At 27.1% G+C, this 25,255-nt stretch overlaps 2 long non-coding RNA genes across 2 annotated transcripts in view; both read right to left on the reverse strand.

Annotated features, from left to right (window-relative positions):
• Positions 1-3,281: 3,281 nt before the first annotated feature.
• The window catches only part of LOC126267577 (uncharacterized), a 31,795-nt gene continuing 9,821 nt past the window's right edge, over positions 3,282-25,255 (reverse strand). The window contains exon 2 of the long non-coding RNA XR_007549036.1: positions 3,282-3,495. This is a non-coding gene — a long non-coding RNA (uncharacterized LOC126267577). The remainder of the gene's footprint in view (positions 3,496-25,255) is intronic.
• LOC126267578 (uncharacterized) lies at positions 5,833-23,274 on the reverse strand. The gene is made up of 2 exons (XR_007549037.1): positions 22,403-23,274; positions 5,833-6,556 (listed from the first exon to the last, which is right to left on the reverse strand). It is a non-coding gene; the product is annotated as an uncharacterized LOC126267578 (long non-coding RNA).

A 25,255-nucleotide genomic window follows, 5' to 3' on the forward strand; every position in this document is an offset into this window, starting at 1 on the left:
TGGTTATGGTATTTTTCGTGTTATAAAGGTTATTTCTTATTTGGGTTTAAAGTTTAATTATTTTTGATTGTCTTTAGGTTTATCTGGGGGTGTTATTGTAAGATTTATTTGTTTTCGTCAGGTTGATTTAAAGTCTTTAATTGCATATTCTTCTGTTGCTCATATAAGAATGGTTATTGGTGGATTGATGACTATGAATTGATGAGGTTGTGTAGGTTCTCTTTCTCTAATGGTTGGTCATGGTTTATGTTCTTCTGGTTTATTTTGTTTATCTAATATTATTTATGAACCTTTAGGTAGACGAAGATTATTAATTAACAAGGGTATAATTAATTTGATGCCAAGAATGGCTTTATGATGATTTCTTTTAAGATCATCAAATATGGCTGCTCCTCCTTCTTTAAATTTGGTAGGTGAAATTAGATTATTAAATAGAATTATATCTTGATCTTCTTTTAGATTCTTTGCTTTGATTTTTTTATCTTTTTTTAGAGCTGTTTATACTTTGTATATATATTCTTATTCTCAGCATGGGAATTATTATTCTGGTGTTTATACTTGTTCTCTTGGTTATTTTCGTGAATATCATCTTTTACTTTTACATTGATTGCCTTTAAATATTCTCTGTTTAAAGGGTGAATATTTCTTTGTTTAGTTTGCTTAAGTATTTTAATTAAAAATATTGTTTTGTGGAATCAATGATATGAAGTTTTTCATCTTAGGCCGTGAATTTATTTTCTATTTGTTCTTTGAGTTTTTTTTCTTTGTTTATTTCGAGAACTATAATTTTTATTTTAGGTATTTATTATTTAATAATTGATTATAGAGTTTTTGTTGAGTGAGAGCTTTTCAATTTAAATGGTTCTATAGTTGTTATAACTTTAATTTTGGATTGAATATCTCTTATTTTTATATCTTTTGTTATATATATTTCTTCTTTGGTTATTTATTATAGAGAGGATTATATATCTGGTGAAAAGAATATAAATCGTTTTATTATTATTGTTTTAATATTTATTCTTTCTATAGGTTTTTTAATTATTAGTCCTAATTTAATTAGAATTTTATTAGGTTGAGATGGTTTAGGTTTAGTTTCTTATTGTTTAGTTATTTATTATCAAAATGTAAAATCTTATAGTGCTGGTATATTAACTGCACTTTCTAATCGTATTGGTGATGATGCTATTTTAATTTTTATTGCATGAATGTTAAATTTTGGTGGTTGAAATTATATTTATTATTATGATTTTATTTCTAATTCTTTAGAAATAAAGCTCATTACTATATTAATTGTTTCAGCAGCTATAACTAAGAGAGCTCAGATTCCTTTCTCTTCATGACTTCCTGCTGCTATAGCAGCTCCTACTCCTGTTTCTGCTTTAGTTCATTCTTCTACTCTTGTTACTGCTGGTGTTTATTTATTAATTCGTTTTAGACCAATATTGGATACTTATAATTGTGGTTGATTTTTACTTTTAATTGGTTGTATAACTATATTTATGGCTGGATTGGGCGCTAATTTTGAGTTTGATTTAAAGAAGATTATTGCTCTTTCTACTTTAAGACAACTTGGTTTAATAATAAGAATTTTGGCTATAGGTTATCCAAAGCTTGCATTTTTTCATTTATTGGCTCATGCTTTATTTAAGGCATTATTATTTATATGTGCAGGTTCAATAATTCATAATTTGAAGGATTCTCAGGATATTCGTTTTATAGGATCAATTGTTAATTTCATACCTTTAACTTCAGTTTGTTTTAATGTTTCTAGTTTATCTTTGTGTGGAATACCTTTTTTAGCGGGATTTTATTCAAAGGATTTAATTCTTGAGATGGTTTGTTTAAGATGAATTAATTGTTTAATTTTTTTCTTTATTTTTTTTCTACTGGTTTAACTGCTTCTTATTCTTTTCGTTTGTTTTATTATTCAATATCTGGTGATAATTATTTTTATTCTAGATTTTCTTTTGATGATAAGGGTTATTATATTTCATTTGGAATAATTGGTCTATTGTTTGTTGCTGTTTTTGGTGGTAGTCTTTTATCTTGATTAATTTTTCCTATTCCTCATGTGATTGCTTTACCTTATTATTTAAAGTTTTTAACTATTACAGTTGTTATTTTAGGTGCTTATTTAGGTTATCTTATTTCTAATTTTGATTTTTCTCATAATTTATTTTCTTTAAGTATACTTTCTTTTGTTAGATTTGCTGGTTCTATATGATTTATACCTTTTCTTTCAACTAAGTTTATTAGATATATTCCTTTAAAAATAGGTTATTATTCATCTAAGTCATTTGATTATGGTTGAGGTGAATTACTTGGTGGTCAAGGTTTATATAGATTATTTATTTATTTAATTGGTTATATTCAAGGTTGATATGATTCCAATTTCAAGATTTATCTTTTAACTTTTATTTTTTGAATATTTATTTTGGTAATATTATTTTTCGTTTACTTAAATAGCTTATAATTAGAGCGTGACACTGAAGATGTTAAGGAAGTATTTTTACTTTTAAGTATTTATAAATATAGATATATTATTTTTACAGTGAAAATGTAATGTTTTATTTAAACTATATAAATTTTAGAAATGTTAACGGAGTTTAACCGCTAATATAAAAAGTTAGCAGCTTTCATATTGGCTTTACATTTCCTTAATTGGAACTATTATAGTTCAATTATATTATTAACAGTAATACGCCTCTTTTTGGCTTCAATTAATAAGAATAAGGGTAGTACATACCAATCTTCCAGGTCGAAACTGACTGCAATATTTCGCTTCTTATTCTATTTAAGGTTGATTGATAATATCAATACTTTTTGAATGCAACCCAAATGTTATATTTAACTACAACCCTTTATTCTGCTCATTGTAATGCTCCTTGGTTTCATTCATGGTATAGTCCTCCTAATAGAACTAGAATAAAAAATATTGTTGATACTGTTCAGATTATAGTGTCTGAAGTTTTAAAAATAATTACAATTGGTAGAATTAGTGCAATTTCTACATCAAAAATTAAAAAGATTACTGCGATTAGGAAGAATCGTATTGAGAATGGTATTCGTGCTGATCTTTTTGGATCAAACCCACATTCAAATGGTGATCTTTTTTCTCGATCATTAATTAATTTTTTTGATAGTGTTGTTGCCAGGATTATAACAATTATTGGAATAATAAATCTAATGAAAACTCTTGTTGATAGAATTAGAATTGTTTTTCTTGATTTATATCAAGCTTTCTGATTGGAAGTCAAATGTACTATTTATACTAGAAAAACAATTATCTACCTCATCAATAAATAGAGATATATAAGAATAATCATACTACGTCTACGAAGTGTCAGTATCATGCTGCTGCTTCAAATCCAAAGTGATGTCTTGGTGAAAATTGATTTATTAAGTGTCGAAGTAGACATGTTGATAAAAAGATTGTTCCAATAATTACGTGTAAACCATGGAATCCTGTTGCAACAAAGAATGTTGATCCATAACCTGCATCTGCAATGGTAAAAGGTGCTTCTCAATATTCATATGCTTGAAGTATTGTAAAGTATAGTCCTAATAACACTGTGAAGAATAATCCTTGTAGTTCTTGAGTATGATTAGATTCCATTAAACTATGATGTGCTCATGTTACTGTTACTCCTGATGCTAAAAGAATAGCTGTATTAAGTAATGGAATTTGTATAGGGTTAAAGGGTTGAATTCCTATTGGAGGTCATAGTATTCCTAGTTCAATTGTTGGTGCTAATCTTCTTCTAAAGAATGCTCAAAAAAAAGAAACGAAAAATAATACCTCTGATGCAATAAATAAAATTATTCCTCATCGTAATCCAATTGATACAAATCCTGTATGTAATCCTTGATATGTTCCTTCTCGTACTACATCTCGTCATCATTGAATTATAGTTAGTAGGGTAATTCCAAATCCAATTATGAATAAGTTAATATTAAATAGGTGGAATCATTTTGCTAGTCCTGATACTAGGACTATTGCTCCAATTGCTCCTGTTAATGGTCAAGGTCTATAGTCTACTAAGTGGAATGGGTGGTTTGAGTGAGTTGTTAACATAGGTTTAATATACTTCTCTAGAATATAGAGTTCTTAGAATTGAGAAAACATAGGCTTGAATTATTGCTACTGCTGATTCTAGAATTAATAGAAGTATTTGTCCAATAATTAGTAATGAGATTAAGTTTATTGCTATAGATGGTCCTGTGTTTCCTAATAAGGTTAATAATAAGTGTCCTGCAATTATATTTGCTGCCAACCGTACTGCTAATGTACCTGGTCGAATAACATTACTAATTGTTTCAATTAGTACTATAAATGATATTAATGCAGGCGGTGTACCTTGTGGTACAAGGTGTGTAAATATATGATTAGTATGGTTAATTCATCCAAATAATATAAATCTTAGCCATATAGGTAGGGCAATTGCAAATGTTAATGCTAAATGTCTTGTTCTAGTAAAAATATAAGGGAATAATCCTATGAAATTGTTAAATAATATTATAATAAAAATTGAGATGAAAATGAATGTTGTTCCATTAAATGATTTTGGTCCAAGAAGTGTTTTAAATTCATTATGTAAGGTTAAATTTAGTTTATTTCAGATAATGTTAATTCGTGATGGTGTAAGTCAAAATAGTGATGGGATTGATAATAGTCCTAGAAATGTTCTAGTTCAATTTAATGATAAATTAAAGATGTTAGTTGATGGGTCAAATGTTGAGAATAGATTTGTTATCATTTTCAATTTAAGTTTTTTATTTCAATTGTTCCTTTTTCTGCTCTTTTAATAAGGTTAGGTTTAAATGAGAAGAAGTTTATTTGATTAAACAAGATTAATGTAGCTGAAAATATAATGAATAGTGAGAATCATATAAGAGGGGATATTTGAGGGATTTGGATATAATTTCCCCATCAGAAGTAGTCGTTAATTTACTATTATTTGGTTTAAGAGACCATTACTTACTTTCAGTCATCTGATGAATTTCAAGGTGTACTAATTTTTTTTAGTTACTTTAGATTGACACTCTAATGTTATTTATTTTAACTAACTCCTTAAATTATCTTAGATAATCACTTAATAAATAAATTTACTGAAGTTCTTTCAATTACAATTGGTATAAATCTGTGGTTTGCTCCACAGATTTCTGAGCATTGTCCAAAGAATAATCCAGGTCGATTTATTGTGAATGTTCCTTGATTTAACCGACCTGGCGTTGCATCAATTTTAACCCCTAATGCAGGAACTGCTCATGAGTGTAGAACATCTGATGCTCTTGTTAATACTCGTACTTCTGTATTTATTGGTAGGATTGTTCGGTTATCTACATCTAGTAGTCGGAATCCATCATTTTCTAGGTCTTGTTCTGGTGTTATATAAGTGTCAAATTCTACGTCTATGAAGTCTGAATATTCATATCTTCAATATCATTGTCGTCCAATGGTTTTAATTGTAATTATTGCATCTACTGAATCATCAAGTAAATATAATAGTCGTAATGATGGAAGGGCAATAAAAATTAATGTAATTGCTGGTAAAGCTGTTCAGATTGTTTCAATTAAATGTCCATGAAGTATATTACGGTTAGTATAGGCAATAAATAATATATAACTTAGGGCATAACCTACAATTACTGTAATTAATAATAATACGACCATAGTATGATCATGAAAGAATGTTAATTGCTCCATTAATGGTGAAGCTCCATCTTGAAGAGATAAATTTGATCATGTTGCCATTAATAAATATTTTCTAATAAAAGGTCAAACCTTTATTTGTAGAGCTTAAATCTACTGCACTAATCTGCCATATTAGAATCTAGAGATTAATGGTAATTCTGAGTAACTATGTTCTGCAGGAGGGTTATTTTGTAGTCATTCTGTTGATCTTCTTATGTTAGCTCTAAATATAATTGCTCGGTTTGTAATCATTCTTTCTCATATAATTACAATGAATATAATGATTCCTACAATAGAAATTGTAGACCCAATTCTTGATACTACGTTTCATGATGTATATGCGTCTGGGTAGTCAGAGTATCGTCGAGGTATTCCTGCTAATCCTAGGAAGTGTTGAGGAAAGAATGTTAAATTTACTCCAATGAATATAATTGTAAATTGGATTTTTAATCATGTATTATTTATAGTTAATCCTGTAAATAGTGGATATCATTGAATGACACCTCCTATAATTGCAAATACTGCTCCTATAGATAAAACATAATGAAAGTGGGCTACTACATAATATGTATCATGTAATACAATATCAAGTGATGAATTTGCTAATACTAATCCTGTTAATCCACCAATTGTAAATAGGAAAATAAATCCTAGAGCTCATAAATGGTGGATTGAACTTGAATTTAGTTCCATATAATGTAGCTAATCATCTAAATACCTTAATTCCTGTAGGTACAGCAATAATTATTGTTGCTGATGTAAAATATGCTCGTGTGTCAACATCCATTCCTACTGTAAATATATGATGTGCTCATACAATAAATCCTATTAGTCCAATTGATAGTATAGCATAAATGATACCTATATTCCAAATGATTCAATTTTTCCTCTTTCTTGACATACAATATGTGAAATAATTCCGAACCCCGGTAGAATTAAAATATAAACTTCTGGGTGTCCTAAGAATCAAAATAGATGTTGATATAGAATTGGGTCACCCCCTCCTGCAGGGTCAAAGAATGATGTATTTAAATTTCGATCTGTTAATAATATAGTAATAGCTCTTGCTAAAACTGGAAGTGAAAGAAGGAGAAGTAATGCTGTAATAGCTACAGATCATACAAATAAAGGTGTTTGATCTAAAGTTATACTTTCTGATCGTATATTAATTGCTGTTGTAATGAAATTCACTGCACCAAGAATAGATGATACACCTGCTAAGTGCAGTGAAAAAATAGCTAGAGGGTCAAACACGCGATCTAGTGTAAATTTCGATCTGTTAATAATATAGTAATAGCTCCTGCTAAAACGGGAAGTGAAAGAAGGAGAAGTAATGCTGTAATAGCTACAGATCATACAAATAAAGGTGTTTGATCTAAAGTTATACTTTCTGATCGTATATTAATTGCTGTTGTAATGAAATTCACTGCACCAAGAATAGATGATACACCTGCTAAGTGCAGTGAAAAAATAGCTAGATCTACAGATGCACCCCCGTGTGCAATAGCTCCTGCTAGAGGAGGGTAAACTGTTCATCCTGTACCAGCACCATTATCTACTATAGAAGATGTAAGAAGAAGGGTTAGTGAAGGTGGTAGTAATCAAAAACTTATATTATATATTCGTGGAAATGCTATATCTGGCGCACCAATTATTAGTGGAACAAGTCAATTACCAAATCCACCAATTATAATAGGTATTACTATAAAGAAAATTATTACGAATGCGTGAGCTGTAATAATAACATTATAAATCTGGTCATCCCCAATTAGAGATCCGGGTTGGCCAAGTTCAGCACGAATAAGTATTCTTATTGATGTTCCTACTATTCCTGCTCATGCTCCAAATATGAAGTATAAAGTACCAATGTCCTTATGGTTCGTTGAGAATAATCATTTTTGCGGTAAGATGGCTGAATTTTAGGTGGTAGACTGTAAATCTACTTATGAGATGTTTTCTCTCTTATCATATTTAGGTCTTATATTCAATTATGATTCTAGACTGCAATTCTAGAGGTGTAAAATTTTACTATGGCCTAAAAGATTATTCTTTTAATTATAACTTTGAAGGTTATTAGTTTGATTAACTTAAGTCCTTAGTATAATGAAATTAAGGTTGATGTTGAAATCAATCCTATTGTTGAAATTATTACTGTTATAGGAAGAATGATTCTTGATTTTTGGGACTTTATCTTTATAGATCACGAATTTTCTGTGTATGATATAATTAGAGCTGAGAATCTAATACGTATATAGTAGTAGAGTGTAATTGTAGTTAATACAACTATAATAGTTATAATAGTTGTTATATTGTTTTCTATTAATGATTGTATTACAATTCATTTTGGTAAGAATCCAAGGAATGGTGGTAGTCCACCTAAAGATAATAAAGATAAGAATATTATGAATTTAATTTCGGTTTTTATATTTCTGGCTGAATAAATTTGATTTATGAAAAATAAATTTATTTGCTTAAATAATAAAACTATAATTAATCTTAATAGTGAGTAAATAATGAAGTATAGTTCTCAGATGTTTTCTCTGACTGTTAATGATCTAATTATTCAACCTAGATGTCTGATTGATGAATATGCTAAAAGTTGTCGTAAGGATGTTTGATTTAAACCTCCTATTGCCCCAATAATAATTCTTAAGATAATAATTGTTCAAATAAAAGTTCTTAATTGAATACAATAAGATAAGACCATTATTGGGGCGATTTTTTGTCATGTTATTAATGTTAAACAATTATTTCATCTTGATGCTCCTATAACTTCTGGAAATCAGAAATGGAAAGGTGCAGCTCCAATCTTTAATAATAGTCTAGATCTAATTATTATTGATGGGATAAATTCTGTTTCCCATCCCATGGGATATTTTATTTGAATCAGCAAAATTGAAAATAATAATATTGTCGATGCTATTGCTTGGACAATAAAATATTTAATTGATGATTCATTTATTATTATATTTTTATTTCTTGTTAGGAGCGGAATAAATGAATGTAAGTTGATCTCAAGTCCTATTCAAACCCCAAATCAGGAATTTGATGAAATGGACAGGATCGTTCCTATCATTAATGTTGATAGGAAGAGAAGTTTTGTAGAGTTGTTGGTCATTAAAAAGGAGAGGATTGATACCTCTATAAATGGGGTATGAACCCATTAGCTTGTTTAGCTTACCTTTTTACATTAAGGTGTATGATGCACGTTAGTTTTTGATACTAAAGGAGGTAGTTTAATTCTATCTTATGTAATTTTAATGAAGGTAATTTTATTTACTTTATTTACCCTATCAAGGTAACCCTTTAATCAGGCACTTCATTTATTTAATATATAAATCGAAAGTTTTTTTTTGAAATTCTTTTATGTATTATTTTGTTTAATTAGGATTAATTTATCCTGCTCATTTTATTTTTTTTATATATATATATATAATAAATAATTTATATTAATATATTACATTTAATTGAAATTAAAGTATTATAAGTTCATCTTACCATTATCAATTGATTATTTTAATGCAATTATTTACCTAGGATTATAGCTACTTATGTTTTTAGCTTAAAATAGGTTATTATAATATAATATATATAATAATATGTAATTTAATATTTAATATTATTATAATTGGATATAATAAATAAAATTATTAATTTAAATATAAAATATTATAATTAATATAAATAATTATATTAATTATAATAATATAATTATGTAAATTATATATAATTAGATTATTTAACTAATATATATGAAAGTTAACTTTATATAAAAAAAGAATTCATATTAATAACATATTATATTAAATTACATAATTGTATAAAATATATTTATTATATTATTTAATCTTTCTTTATTTATTAGTGAAAAGAAAGATTAAATAAGAAAGAATATAATACATTTATTGCTATACATGTTCCATATTAATCTTTAATTATATATAATAGAGAAGTTGTTGTGGTCATACATAGGGGCGTTTCTTTTTTTTTTGTTAATGTTTGTGGTTTTTTCTTTTTTTTTTCTTTAAATATTTGAATCTTTTATTTTTTCCTGAATTAATAGATTTAAAATTATCTTATTTTTTATTTTTAAAAGTTTTATTCTTGCTTGTTTATTCACATTTTCTTTGTATTATATGTTAGACTAAATGTTCTTTTTGCAGTAATTTGATTTAATTATCAAGTGATTTTGGATTTAGCAATTGATTTAGTATCGGCATAATTCGTGCCAGCAGCCGCGGTTATACGATTGATACAAGTGAATATTATTGGTTAAAACAGTTGTTTATATTATTAGGGTTGAAATATAAATTTGTAAGGTGAAATGTTAAAATTTATTTGTGGCCCTTTTTATGAATCTGTGAAATTTAAATAATAAACTAGGATTAGATACCCTATTATTTTAAATGTTAATTATATTTACCAGGGTACTATTAGTTAAGGTCTTTAAACCCAAAGAATTTGGCGGTATCTAATTCCATTCAGAGGAACCTACCCCATGATTGATAATACACGATTTACTCTACTTAATTTATTTGTTTGTATATCTCCGTTATCAGAGAATCTTTTTAGAGTTATAATTCTCAAGATTTATAATTATAAAATATTTCAGGTCAAGGTGCAGCTTATAGTTAAGAGGAGGTGGGTTACAATAGATTTTTGTTTATAACGGATTTGATAGTGAAATACTGTTAATGAAGGTGGATTTGATAGTAATTTAATTTATTTAATTTAACTGATATTGGCTCTGAGATGTGTACACATCGCCCGTCGCTCTCATTATTGATTATTCTATTTTATTTTAAAGTAGCTTCAATTTAGATGAGATAAGTCGTAACATAGTAGATGTACTGGAAAGTGTATCTAGGAAGAGTTTCAAGATATAACTTATTAGTAAAGTGTTTCATTTACACTGAAAATTTTTCTGTGCAAATCAGGATATCTTGATTATTTATTTTATTATATTTATTTTTTGTTTATTTAATTATTTAATATAAATAATTTTATTGTATTTTTGTCTTAGTATATTTTATAGAATTGATTTTTTAAATTATAGTTTATTGGTAATGTAAGTGTTTTATGAAATATTATTTTAAATTTTTTTAAGTAGATTTTATTTATTGTACCTTTTGTATCAGGGTTTATCAAAATTTTAGTATTTATTTTACTTGTCTCGATTTGGGTTGATTTATAAATAATTTATAGTTAATGTATCATAATTATTATTAAATTATTTATAGAAATGAGATGTTAATCGTTTCCCAAGATATCTAGTTTCTTAAGAAAAAATTTAATTTTTTAAAGTTATTCTTTTTATTTAATTTTTTAAGTAAAAATATTAACCTATTTATTCTTTAAGGGATAAGCTTTGAAGTTAATAACCTATAATTTATTTTATAGAAATATAATAGTAAGCTTTAAACCAGCTATCTTTAAGATTACGTTTTAGTTCATTATTTTTTATTTTGATTTTATAAATATTTTAGGTTTTTTATTAAGATTATTAATTTAATTTTAAAATTTTTGTAATAATGATAGAATTAGTATATTTATTTGTATGAAATTTTTACCTTGTGAACTTATTATAAGGAACTAGGCAAAATTGATTTCCGCCTGTTTATCAAAAACATGTCCTCTTGTTTATATTTTGAGGTCTGGCCTGCTCACTGAGCGTATTTTTAAAGAGCCGCGGTATTTTGACCGTGCAAAGGTAGCATAATCATTAGTCTCTTAATTAGTGGCTGGAATGAATGGCTTGACGAGAAATCAACTGTCTCTTAATAAATTATTGAATTTAACTTTTGAGTCAAAAGGCTTAAATTCTTCTTTAGGACGAGAAGACCCTATAGAGCTTGACATTTTACTTTCATATAGTTTTTTGTTTGTCTTTCTATATTTAATGATGATGTTTTGTTGGGGTGACATGAAGAATAGATAAACTCTTCATTATTATATCATTTATTTATGTTTGTTATTTTGATCCATAATTTATGATCATAAGATTAAGTTACCTTAGGGATAACAGCGTAATTGTTTTTGAGAGCTCATATCGACAAAGCAGATTGCGACCTCGATGTTGGATTAAGAAAAATTTTGGGTGCAGGAGCCCAATGATTAGGTCTGTTCGACCTTTAAATTCTTACATGATCTGAGTTCAGACCGGCGTGAGCCAGGTCGGTTTCTATCCTAAGATTGTTAATCCATATTAGTACGAAAGGACCATATGGTTAAAAAAATTTTTGTTATATTGATTAATATTAATTTATTTACTATTTTGACAGATTAATGTGTTGAATTTAGAATTCATTTATGTAGATTTTTTCTACAAATAGTATTGATACTTTATGATTTATTTATATTTATTTTGAATTTTCTTTTATTGGTTATTTGTGTTTTAATTAGTGTTGGCTTTTTAACTTTATTAGAGCGTAAGGTTTTAGGTTATATTCAGATTCGATAGTGTCCAAATAAGGTAGGTTTTGTTGGAATTCCTCAGCCATTTAGAGATGCTATTAAGAACACGCGATCTAGTGTGCCAATTCCTATTATATCTAATTACCTACTTTATTATTTTTCCCCTGTTTTTAATTTAATGATTTCTTTAGCCGTTTGAGTAATTTTTCCTTATTTAACTTATATGTGTTCTTTTTCTTATGGATTTTTATTTTTTTTATGTTGTACTAGATTAGGTGTTTATACTGTTATAATTGCTGGTTGATCTTCTAATTCAAATTATTCATTATTAGGTTCTCTTCGTTCTGTTGCTCAAACAATTTCTTATGAAGTTAGTTTAGCTTTAATTTTATTGTCTTTAATTATTTTAATTGGTAGTTTTAATATGTTTGATTTTATAAACTATCAGCTTTATTGTTGATTTATTATTATTTCTTTTCCTTTAGCTTTAGCTTGTTTTGCTTCTTGCTTAGCTGAAACTAATCGTACTCCTTTTGATTTTGCTGAAGGGGAATCTGAGTTAGTTTCAGGATTTAATATTGAGTATGGTGCGGGTGGTTTTACTTTAATTTTTTTAGCTGAATATACTAGAATTGTCTTCATAAGAATGTTATTGGCTTTAATTTTTTTGGGCGGTGATTTTTATTCTTTTATATTTTTTATTAAGCTTGCTATTATATCTTTTGGTTTTATTTGGGTTCGTGGAACATTAACCACGGTTCCGTTATGATAAATTAATGTACTTAGCTTGAAAAAGTTTTTTACCTTTATCTTTGAATTTTTTTATTTTCTTTGTTGGTTTAAAGATTTTATTTATCTCATTTGTTTAGTGAAATTTTTTGAGAAAAGTTAATAGAAGAGTTAAACTTCTAATTTTATGTTTTCAAAACATATGCTTTTCCTAAGCTAATTAACTTTATTCCTTAATTAATTTATCTCATGCGTTTGCGACATGGACATTAATTAAGAAATATGTGAAGTAAATAATTGTTAAGATTTGACCTGTTATAATATAAGGTTCTTCAACAGGTCGTTTACCAATTCACGTTAGTAAGCATACAACAACTACTATAATTCAGAATAAAATTTGATTAATAGGGTAAAATTGAATGCCTCGGAATGGTGTTTTATTATAAAATGGTAAAATTATTAAGATTATAATTGATAAAAATAATGCAATAACACCTCCTAACTTATTAGGGATAGATCGTAGAATTGCATATGCAAATAGGAAATATCATTCTGGTTGAATGTGAACTGGTGTTACTAATGGGTTGGCAGGTACAAAGTTATCTGGATCTCCTAATAGGTAAGGATTAATTAAACATAGTATAATTAATAATGATGTTATTATTACAAATGTAATAGAATCCTTAAAGGTAAAGTATGGATGGAATGGAATTTTTTCAATATCTCCATTTAGTCCAAGAGGATTATTAGATCCTGTTTGGTGAAGAAAAAATAAATGAATTGCTGCTATAGCAGCAATAATAAATGGTAATACAAAATGGAATGTGAAGAATCGATTTAATGTTGCATTATCAACAGCGAATCCTCCTCATACTCATTGGACTAAATCTGTTCCTAAGTATGGGATTGCTGATAATAAATTAGTAATTACTGTTGCACCTCAAAAAGATATTTGGCCTCAGGGTAAGACATATCCTATAAATGCAGTTGCTATAACTAAAAATAAAATCACTGTACCAATTATTCAGGTATGTATATATATATATATATAAGATCCATAGTAAATTCCCCGTCCTACATGTAAGTAAATACAAATAAAAAATATAGATGCTCCATTTGCGTGTAAGGTTCGGATAATTCAACCATTATTTACGTCTCGGCAGATGTGTACTACACTACTGAATGCTATTTCAATATTTGATGTATAATGTATAGCTAAAAATAGTCCAGTTACGATTTGAATTACCAAACATAACCCTAATAGGGATCCAAAATTTCATCAAAATGAAATATTTGTTGGGGCAGGTAAGTCAATTAAAGAGTTATTAATAATTTTAATTAAAGGATGTCTTAATCGTAAGGGTTTATTCATTAGTAATTATCTTATTTTACGAATAGGTCCCTGATTAATATTGGTGATTTTAACAACTGCTAGTAGTGCTAAAAATAAATAAATTATTATTATTATTGTAATAATGAATGTTGGTCTATTATATAATTTTTCTAAAGATATTGTTATTTCTTGATAATTGATTGAATTATCAGTATTTCTAGCTTCGGTGTTTTTGAAAAAGTCTATAAATATAGATATATCTAGAATAATTAATATTAATATGATAAATACTCACATTATTAATGTAATAATTATAGTGATTGATTTAGGCTGAAATATTTCGTTTGATGCAATTCTTGTAATGTAAATAAATAATTCTAGTATACCACCAAGAAATGTTAAAAATAAAATATATGATAATCAATATCTTTCTATTATTGTTCCTGTTATTAATCCAACTAGAAAGGTTTGAAGGATAATAAAAAGCATTATTGATATTGGGTGTCTCAATTTAATAAAATTAATATTTATTACATTTGATAATGATATAATTATTATTTTGATCATTTCAGGGGTTAGTTTATTTAAAATACCGGTTTTGGGGACCGATGATGGAAGCTTTTCCACCTCTGAAGTTTTAAAAGTGGGGGCTGGACTTATTTCCGGTTTACAAGACCGGCATTTTTTTTAAACTATCAAAACTAATGTTTATATTCTCTATTTTTACTTCTTTATTGATTTATTTTGCTGGTGTTTATGTTTTTTCTTCTAAACGTAAACATTTATTAATGGTTCTTTTGAGATTAGAATATATTGTTCTTTCTTTATTTATGTTAGTTATTGTTTTTCTTATTGAGTTTGATTATGATTATTTTTTTCCTGTTATTTTTTTAGTTTTTTCTGTTTGTGAGGGTGCTTTAGGTCTTTCTATTTTAGTTTCAATAATTCGTTCTCATGGTAATGATTTTTTTAATTCTTTTGGTTTATCTTTATGTTAAAGTATTTATTTATAACTATTTTTTTGATCCCTCTTTGTTTATTAAATAATTGTTGATGGTTGGTTCATTCTTTAATGTTTCTGTCGGGTTTTGTTTTTATAATTTGTGTTTATTCATATGCTGATTTGAATATAATTAGATATTATTTTGGTATTGATTATTTTTCTTTTAGTTTAATTTTACTTAGTTTTTGGATTTGTTTTTTAATAATCACTGCTAGAGGTTCAGTTTATTTAAGTTCATATCATTCTAATTTTTTTGTTTTTATGGTTTTGATTTTAATAATTATGCTTTATTGTTCATTTGCTAGATTAAGTCTTCTTTCTTTTTATATTTTTTTTGAGGCTAGATTAGTTCCTACTTTACTTTTAATTTTGGGTTGGGGTTATCAACCTGAGCGTTTGCAGGCTGGTGTTTATTTAATTTTTTATACTTTGCTTGCTAGATTACCTTTATTATTAGTTTTATTTAAGGTTTATGATTTTTCTAATACTTTATATTTTCCTTTATTGGTTGATTTTGGTTCTTATTATTTTATGTTTTATGTATTTATAATTTTGGCTTTTTTAGTTAAGATACCTATGTTTTTGGTTCATTTATGACTTCCTAAGGCTCATGTAGAGGCCCCTATTTCAGGTAGAATAATTCTTGCTGGTGTTTTATTAAAGTTAGGTGGTTATGGTATTTTTCGTGTTATAAAGGTTATTTCTTATTTGGGTTTAAAGTTTAATTATTTTTGATTGTCTTTAGGTTTATCTGGGGGTGTTATTGTAAGATTTATTTGTTTTCGTCAGGTTGATTTAAAGTCTTTAATTGCATATTCTTCTGTTGCTCATATAAGAATGGTTATTGGTGGATTGATGACTATGAATTGATGAGGTTGTGTAGGTTCTCTTTCTCTAATGGTTGGTCATGGTTTATGTTCTTCTGGTTTATTTTGTTTATCTAATATTATTTATGAACGTTTAGGTAGACGAAGATTATTAATTAACAAGGGTATAATTAATTTGATGCCAAGAATGGCTTTATGATGATTTCTTTTAAGATCATCAAATATGGCTGCTCCTCCTTCTTTAAATTTGGTAGGTGAAATTAGATTATTAAATAGAATTATATCTTGATCTTCTTTTAGATTCTTTGCTTTGATTTTTTTATCTTTTTTTAGAGCTGTTTATACTTTGTATATATATTCTTATTCTCAGCATGGGAATTATTATTCTGGTGTTTATACTTGTTCTCTTGGTTATTTTCGTGAATATCATCTTTTACTTTTACATTGATTGCCTTTAAATATTCTCTGTTTAAAGGGTGAATATTTCTTTGTTTAGTTTGCTTAAGTATTTTAATTAAAAATATTGTTTTGTGGAATCAATGATATGAAGTTTTTCATCTTAGGCCGTGAATTTATTTTCTATTTGTTCTTTGAGTTTTTTTTCTTTGTTTATTTCGAGAACTATAATTTTTATTTTAGGTATTTATTATTTAATAATTGATTATAGAGTTTTTGTTGAGTGAGAGCTTTTCAATTTAAATGGTTCTATAGTTGTTATAACTTTAATTTTGGATTGAATATCTCTTATTTTTATATCTTTTGTTATATATATTTCTTCTTTGGTTATTTATTATAGAGAGGATTATATATCTGGTGAAAAGAATATAAATCGTTTTATTATTATTGTTTTAATATTTATTCTTTCTATAGGTTTTTTAATTATTAGTCCTAATTTAATTAGAATTTTATTAGGTTGAGATGGTTTAGGTTTAGTTTCTTATTGTTTAGTTATTTATTATCAAAATGTAAAATCTTATAGTGCTGGTATATTAACTGCACTTTCTAATCGTATTGGTAATGTTGCTATTTTAATTTCTATTGCATGAATGTTAAATTTTGGTGGTTGAAATTATATTTATTATTATGATTTTATTTCTAATTCTTTTGAAATAAAGCTCATTACTATATTAATTGTTTTAGCAGCTATAACTAAGAGAGCTCAGATTCCTTTCTCTTCATGACTTCCTGCTGCTATAGCAGCTCCTACTCCTGTTTCTGCTTTAGTTCATTCTTCTACTCTTGTTACTGCTGGTGTTTATTTATTAATTCGTTTTAGACCAATATTGGATACTTATAATTGTGGTTGATTTTTACTTTTAATTGGTTGTATAACTATATTTATGGCTGGATTGGGCGCTAATTTTGAGTTTGATTTAAAGAAGATTATTGCTCTTTCTACTTTAAGACAACTTGGTTTAATAATAAGAATTTTGGCTATAGGTTATCCAAAGCTTGCATTTTTTCATTTATTGGCTCATGCTTTATTTAAGGCATTATTATTTATATGTGCAGGTTCAATAATTCATAATTTGAAGGATTCTCAGGATATTCGTTTTATAGGATCAATTGTTAATTTCATACCTTTAACTTCAGTTTGTTTTAATGTTTCTAGTTTATCTTTGTGTGGAATACCTTTTTTAGCGGGATTTTATTCAAAGGATTTAATTCTTGAGATGGTTTGTTTAAGATGAATTAATTGTTTAATTTTTTTCTTTATTTTTTTTCTACTGGTTTAACTGCTTCTTATTCTTTTCGTTTGTTTTATTATTCAATATCTGGTGATAATAATTTTTATTCTAGATTTTCTTTTGATGATAAGGGTTATTATATTTCATTTGGAATAATTGGTCTATTGTTTGTTGCTGTTTTTGGTGGTAGTCTTTTATCTTGATTAATTTTTCCTATTCCTCATGTGATTGCTTTACCTTATTATTTAAAGTTTTTAACTATTACAGTTGTTATTTTAGGTGCTTATTTAGGTTATCTTATTTCTAATTTTGATTTTTCTCATAATTTATTTTCTTTAAGTATACTTTCTTTTGTTAGATTTGCTGGTTCTATATGATTTATACCTTTTCTTTCAACTAAGTTTATTAGATATATTCCTTTAAAAATAGGTTATTATTCATCTAAGTCATTTGATTATGGTTGAGGTGAATTACTTGGTGGTCAAGGTTTATATAGATTATTTATTTATTTAATTGGTTATATTCAAGGTTGATATGATTCTAATTTCAAGATTTATCTTTTAACTTTTATTTTTTGAATATTTATTTTGGTAATATTGTTTTTCGTTTACTTAAATAGCTTATAATTAGAGCGTGACACTGAAGATGTTAAGGAAGTATTTTTACTTTTAAGTATTTATAAATATAGATATATTATTTTTACAGTGAAAATGTAATGTTTTATTTAAACTATATAAATTTTAGAAATGTTAACGGAGTTTAACCGCTAATATAAAAAGTTAGCAGCTTTCATATTGGCTTTACATTTCCTTAATTGGAACTATTATAGTTCAATTATATTATTAACAGTAATACGCCTCTTTTTGGCTTCAATTAATAAGAATAAGGGTAGTACATACCAATCTTCCAGGTCGAAACTGACTGCAATATTTCGCTTCTTATTCTATTTAAGGTTGATTGATAATATCAATACTTTTTGAATGCAACCCAAATGTTATATTTAACTACAACCCTTTATTCTGCTCATTGTAATGCTCCTTGGTTTCATTCATGGTATAGTCCTCCTAATAGAACTAGAATAAAAAATATTGTTGATACTGTTCAGATTATAATGTCTGAAGTTTTAAAAATAATTACAATTGGTAGAATTAGTGCAATTTCTACATCAAAAATTAAAAAGATTACTGCGATTAGGAAGAATCGTATTGAGAATGGTATTCGTGCTGATCTTTTTGGATCAAACCCACATTCAAATGGTGATCTTTTTTCTCGATCATTAATTAATTTTTTTGATAGTGTTGTTGCCAGGATTATAACAATTATTGGAATAATAAATCTAATGAAAACTCTTGTTGATAGAATTAGAATTGTTTTTCTTGTTTTATATCAAGCTTTCTGATTGGAAGTCAAATGTACTTTTTATACTAGAAAAACAATTATCTACCTCATCAATAAATAGAGATATATAAGAATAATCATACTACGTCTACGAAGTGTCAGTATCATGCTGCTGCTTCAAATCCAAAGTGATGTCTTGGTGAAAATTGATTTATTGAGTGTCGAAGTAGACATGTTGATAAAAAGATTGTTCCAATAATTACGTGTAAACCATGGAATCCTGTTGCAACAAAGAATGTTGATCCATAAACTGCATCTGCAATGGTAAAAGGTGCTTCTCAATATTCAAATGCTTGAAGTATTGTAAAGTATAGTCCTAATAACACTGTGAAGAATAATCCTTGTAGTGCTTGAGTATGATTAGATTCCATTAAACTATGATGTGCTCATGTTACTGTTACTCCTGATGCTAAAAGAATAGCTGTATTAAGTAATGGAATTTGTATAGGGTTAAAGGGTTGATTTCCTATTGGAGGTCATAGTATTCCTAGTTCAATTGTTGGTGCTAATCTTCTTCTAAAGAATGCTCAAAAAAAAGAAACGAAAAATAATACCTCTGATGCAATAAATAAAATTATTCCTCATCGTAATCCAATTGATACAAATCCTGTATGTAATCCTTGATATGTTCCTTCTCGTACTATATCTCGTCATCATTGAATTATAGTTAGTAGGGTAATTCCAAATCCAATTATGAATAAGTTAATATTAAATAGGTGGAATCATTTTGCTAGTCCTGATACTAGGACTATTGCTCCAATTGCTCCTGTTAATGGTCAAGGTCTATAGTCTACTAAGTGGAATGGGTGGTTTGAGTGAGTTGTTAACATAGGTTTAATATACTTCTCTAGAATATAGAGTTCTTAGAATTGAGAAAACATAGGCTTGAATTATTGCTACTGCTGATTCTAGAATTAATAGAAGTATTTGTCCAATAATTAGTAATGAGATTAAGTTTATTGCTATAGATGGTCCTGTGTTTCCTAATAAGGTTAATAATAAGTGTCCTGCATTTATATTTGCTGCCAACCATACTGCTAATGTACCTGGTCGAATAACATTACTAATTGTTTCAATTAGTACTATAAATGATATTAATGCAGGCGGTGTACCTTGTGGTACAAGGTGTGTAAATATATGATTAGTATGGTTAATTCATCCAAATAATATAAATCTTAGCCATATAGGTAGGGCAATTGCAAATGTTAATGCTAAATGTCTTGTTCTAGTAAAAATATAAGGGAATAATCCTATGAAATTGTTAAATAATATTATAATAAAAATTGAGATGAAAATGAATGTTGTTCCATTAAATGATTTTGGTCCAAGAAGTGTTTTAAATTCATTATGTAAGGTTAAATTTAGTTTATTTCAGATAATGGTAATTCGTGATGGTGTAAGTCAAAATAGTGATGGGATTGAATAATAGTCCTAGAAATGTTCTAGTTCAATTTAATGATAAATTAAAGATGTTAGTTGATGGGTCAAATGTTGAGAATAGATTTGTTATCATTTTCAATTTAAGTTTTTTTATTTCAATTGTTCCTTTTTCTGCTCTTTTAACAAGGTTAGGTTTAAATGAGAAGAAGTTTATTTGATTAAACAAGATTAATGTAGCTGAAAATATAATGAATAGTGAGAATCATATAAGAGGGGATATTTGAGGGATTGGATATAATTTCCCCATCAGAAGTAGTCGTTTAATTTACTATTATTTGTTTAAGAGACCATTACTTACTTTCAGTCATCTGATGAATTTCAAGGTGTACTAATTTTTTTTAGTTACTTTAGATTGACACTCTAATGTTATTTATTTTAACTAACTCCTTAAATTATCTTAGATAATCACTTAATAAATAAATTTACTGAAGTTCTTTCAATTACAATTGGTATAAATCTGTGGTTTGCTCCACAGATTTCTGAGCATTGTCCAAAGAATAATCCCAGTTCGATTTATTGTGAATGTTCCTTGATTTAACCGACCTGGCGTTGCATCAATTTTAACCCCTAATGCAGGAACTGCTCATGAGTGTAGAACATCTGATGCTCTTGTTAATACTCGTACTTCTGTATTTATTGGTAGGATTGTTCGGTTATCTACATCTAGTAGTCGGAATCCATCATTTTCTAGGTCTTGTTCTGGTGTTATATAAGTGTCAAATTCTACGTCTATGAAGTCTGAATATTCATATCTTCAATATCATTGTCGTCCAATGGTTTTAATTGTAATTATTGCATCTACTGAATCAATCAAGTAAATATAATAGTCGTAATGATGGAAGGGCAATAAAAATTAATGTAATTGCTGGTAAAGCTGTTCAGATTGTTTCAATTAAATGTCCATGAAGTAATATTACGGTTAGTATAGGCAATAAATAATATATAACTTAGGGCATAACCTACAATTACTGTAATTAAATAATAATACGACCATAGTATGATCATGAAAGAATGATAATTGCTCCATTAATGGTGAAGCTCCATCTTGAAGAGATAAATTTGATCATGTTGCCATTAATAAATATTTTCTAATAAAAGGTCAAACCTTTATTTGTAGAGCTTAAATCTACTGCACTAATCTGCCATATAGAATCTAGAGATTAATGGTAATTTCTGAGTAACTATGTTCTGCAGGAGGGTTATTTTGTAGTCATTCTGTTGATCTTCTTATGTTAGCTCTAAATATAATTTGCTCGGTTTGTAATCATTCTTTCTCATATAATTACAATGAATATAATGATTCCTACAATAGAAATTGTAGACCCAATTCTTGATACTACGTTTTCATGATGTATATGCGTCTGGGTAGTCAGAGTATCGTCGAGGTATTCCTGCTAATCCTAGGAAGTGTTGAGGAAAGAATGTTAAATTTACTCCAATGAATATAAATCTGTCTCGCGTGTGTTGTATTATTTATAGTTAATCCTGTAAATAGTGGATATCATTGAATGACACCTCCTATAATTGCAAATACTGCTCCTATAGATAAAACATAATGAAAGTGGGCTACTACATAATATGTATCATGTAATACAATATCAAGTGATGAATTTGCTAATACTAATCCTGTTAATCCACCAATTGTAAATAGGAAAATAAATCCTAGAGCTCATAATAATGGTGGATTGAACTTGAATTTAGTTCCATATAATGTAGCTAATCATCTAAATACCTTAATTCCTGTAGGTACAGCAATAATTATTGTTGCTGATGTAAAATATGCTCGTGTGTCAACATCCATTCCTACTGTAAATATATGATGTGCTCATACAATAAATCCTATTAGTCCAATTGATAGTATAGCATAAATTATACCTAATGTTCCAAATGATTCAATTTTTCCTCTTTCTTGACATACAATATGTGAAATAATTCCGAACCCCGGTAGAATTAAAATATAAACTTCTGGGTGTCCAAAGAATCAAAATAGATGTTGATATAGAATTGGGTCACCCCCTCCTGCAGGGTCAAAGAATGATGTATTTAAATTTCGATCTGTTAATAATATAGTAATAGCTCCTGCTAAAACTGGAAGTGAAAGAAGGAGAAGTAATGCTGTAATAGCTACAGATCATACAAATAAAGGTGTTTGATCTAAAGTTATACTTTCTGATCGTATATTAATTGCTGTTGTAATGAAATTCACTGCACCAAGAATAGATGATACACCTGCTAAGTGCAGTGAAAAAATAGCTAGATCTACAGATGCACCCCCGTGTGCAATAGCTCCTGCTAGAGGAGGGTAAACTGTTCATCCTGTACCAGCACCATTATCTACTATAGAAGATGTAAGAAGAAGGGTTAGTGAAGGTGGTAGTAATCAAAAACTTATATTATTTATTCGTGGAAATGCTATATCTGGTGCACCAATTACTAGTGGAACAAGTCAATTACCAAATCCACCAATTATAATAGGTATTACTATAAAGAAAATTATTACGAATGCGTGAGCTGTAATAATAACATTATAAATCTGGTCATCCCCAATTAGAGATCCGGGTTGGCCAAGTTCAGCACGAATAAGTATTCTTATTGATGTTCCTACTATTCCTGCTCATGCTCCAAATATGAAGTATAAAGTACCAATGTCCTTATGGTTTGTTGAGAATAATCATTTTTGCGGTAAGATGGCTGAATTTTAGGTGGTAGACTGTAAATCTACTTATGAGATGTTTTCTCTCTTATCATATTTAGGTCTTATATTCAATTATGATTCTAGACTGCAATTCTAGAGGTGTAAAATTTTACTAAGGCCTAAAAGATTATTCTTTTAATTATAACTTTGAAGGTTATTAGTTTGATTAACTTAAGTCCTTAGTATAATGAAATTAAGGTTGATGTTGAAATCAATCCTATTGTTGAAATTATTACTGTTATAGGAAGAATGATTCTTGATTTTTGGGACTTTATCTTTATAGATCACGAATTTTCTGTGTACGATATAATTAGAGCTGAGAATCTAATACGTATATAGTAGTAGAGTGTAATTGTAGTTAATACAACTATAATAGTTATAATAGTTGTTATATTGTTTTCTATTAATGATTGTATTACAATTCATTTTGGTAAGAATCCAAGGAATGGTGGTAGTCCACCTAAAGATAATAAAGATAAGAATATTATGAATTTAATTTCGGTTTTTATAATTCTGGCTGAATAAATTTGATTTATGAAAAATAAATTTATTTGCTTAAATAATAAAACTATAATTAATCTTAATAGTGAGTAAATAATGAAGTATAGTTCTCAGATGTTTTCTCTGACTGTTAATGATCTAATTATTCAACCTAGATGTCTGATTGATGAATATGCTAAAAGTTGTCGTAAGGATGTTTGATTTAAACCTCCTATTGCCCCAATAATAATTCTTAAGATAATGATTGTTCAAATAAAAGTTCTTAATTGAATACAATAAGATAAGACCATTATTGGGGCGATTTTTTGTCATGTTATTAATGTTAAACAATTATTTCATCTTGATGCTCCTATAACTTCTGGAAGTCAGAAATGGAAAGGTGCAGCTCCAATCTTTAATAATAGTCTAGATCTAATTATTATTGATGGGATAAATTCTGTTTCCCATCCCATGGGATATTTTATTTGAATCAGCAAAATTGAAAATAATAATATTGTCGATGCTATTGCTTGGACAATAAAATATTTAATTGATGATTCATTTATTATTATATTTTTATTTCTTGTTAGGAGCGGAATAAATGAAAGTAAGTTGATCTCAAGTCCTATTCAAACCCCAAATCAGGAATTTGATGAAATGGACAGGATCGTTCCTATCATTAATGTTGATAGGAAGAGAAGTTTTGTAGAGTTGTTGGTCATTAAAAAGGAGAGGATTGATACCTCTATAAATGGGGTATGAACCCATTAGCTTGTTTAGCTTACCTTTTTACATTAAGGTGTATGATGCACGTTAGTTTTTGATACTAAAGGAGGTAGTTTAATTCTATCTTATGTAATTTTAATGAAGGTAATTTTATTTACTTTATTTACCCTATCAAGGTAACCCTTTAATCAGGCACTTCATTTATTTAATATATAAATCGAAAGTTTATTTTTGAAATTCTTTTATGTATTATTTTGTTTAATTAGGATTAATTTATCCTGCTCATTTTATTTTTTTATATATATATATAATAAATAATTTATATTAATATATTACATTTAATTGAAATTAAAGTATTATAAGTTCATCTTACCATTATCAATTGATTATTTTAATGCAATTATTTACCTAAGATTATAGCTACTTTTGTTTTTAGCTTAAAATAGGTTATTATAATATAATATATATAATAATATGTAATTTAATATTTAATATTATTATAATTGGATATAATAAATAAAATTATTAATTTAAATATAAAATATTATAATTAATATAAAATATTATATTAATTATAATAATATAATTATGTAAATTATCTATAATTAGATTATTTAACTAATATATATGAAAGTTAACTTAATATAAAAAAAATTCATATTAATAACATATTATATTAAATTACATAATAGTATAAAATATATTTATTATATTATTTAATCTTTATTTATTTATTAGTGAAATGAAAGATTAAATAAGAAAGAATATAATACATTTATTGCTATACATGTTCCATATTAATCTTTAATTATATATAATAGAGAAGT

Source organism: Schistocerca gregaria, chromosome 4 (assembly GCF_023897955.1).
Source record: "Schistocerca gregaria isolate iqSchGreg1 chromosome 4, iqSchGreg1.2, whole genome shotgun sequence".
Classification (NCBI taxonomy): Eukaryota; Metazoa; Arthropoda; class Insecta; order Orthoptera; family Acrididae; genus Schistocerca; species Schistocerca gregaria.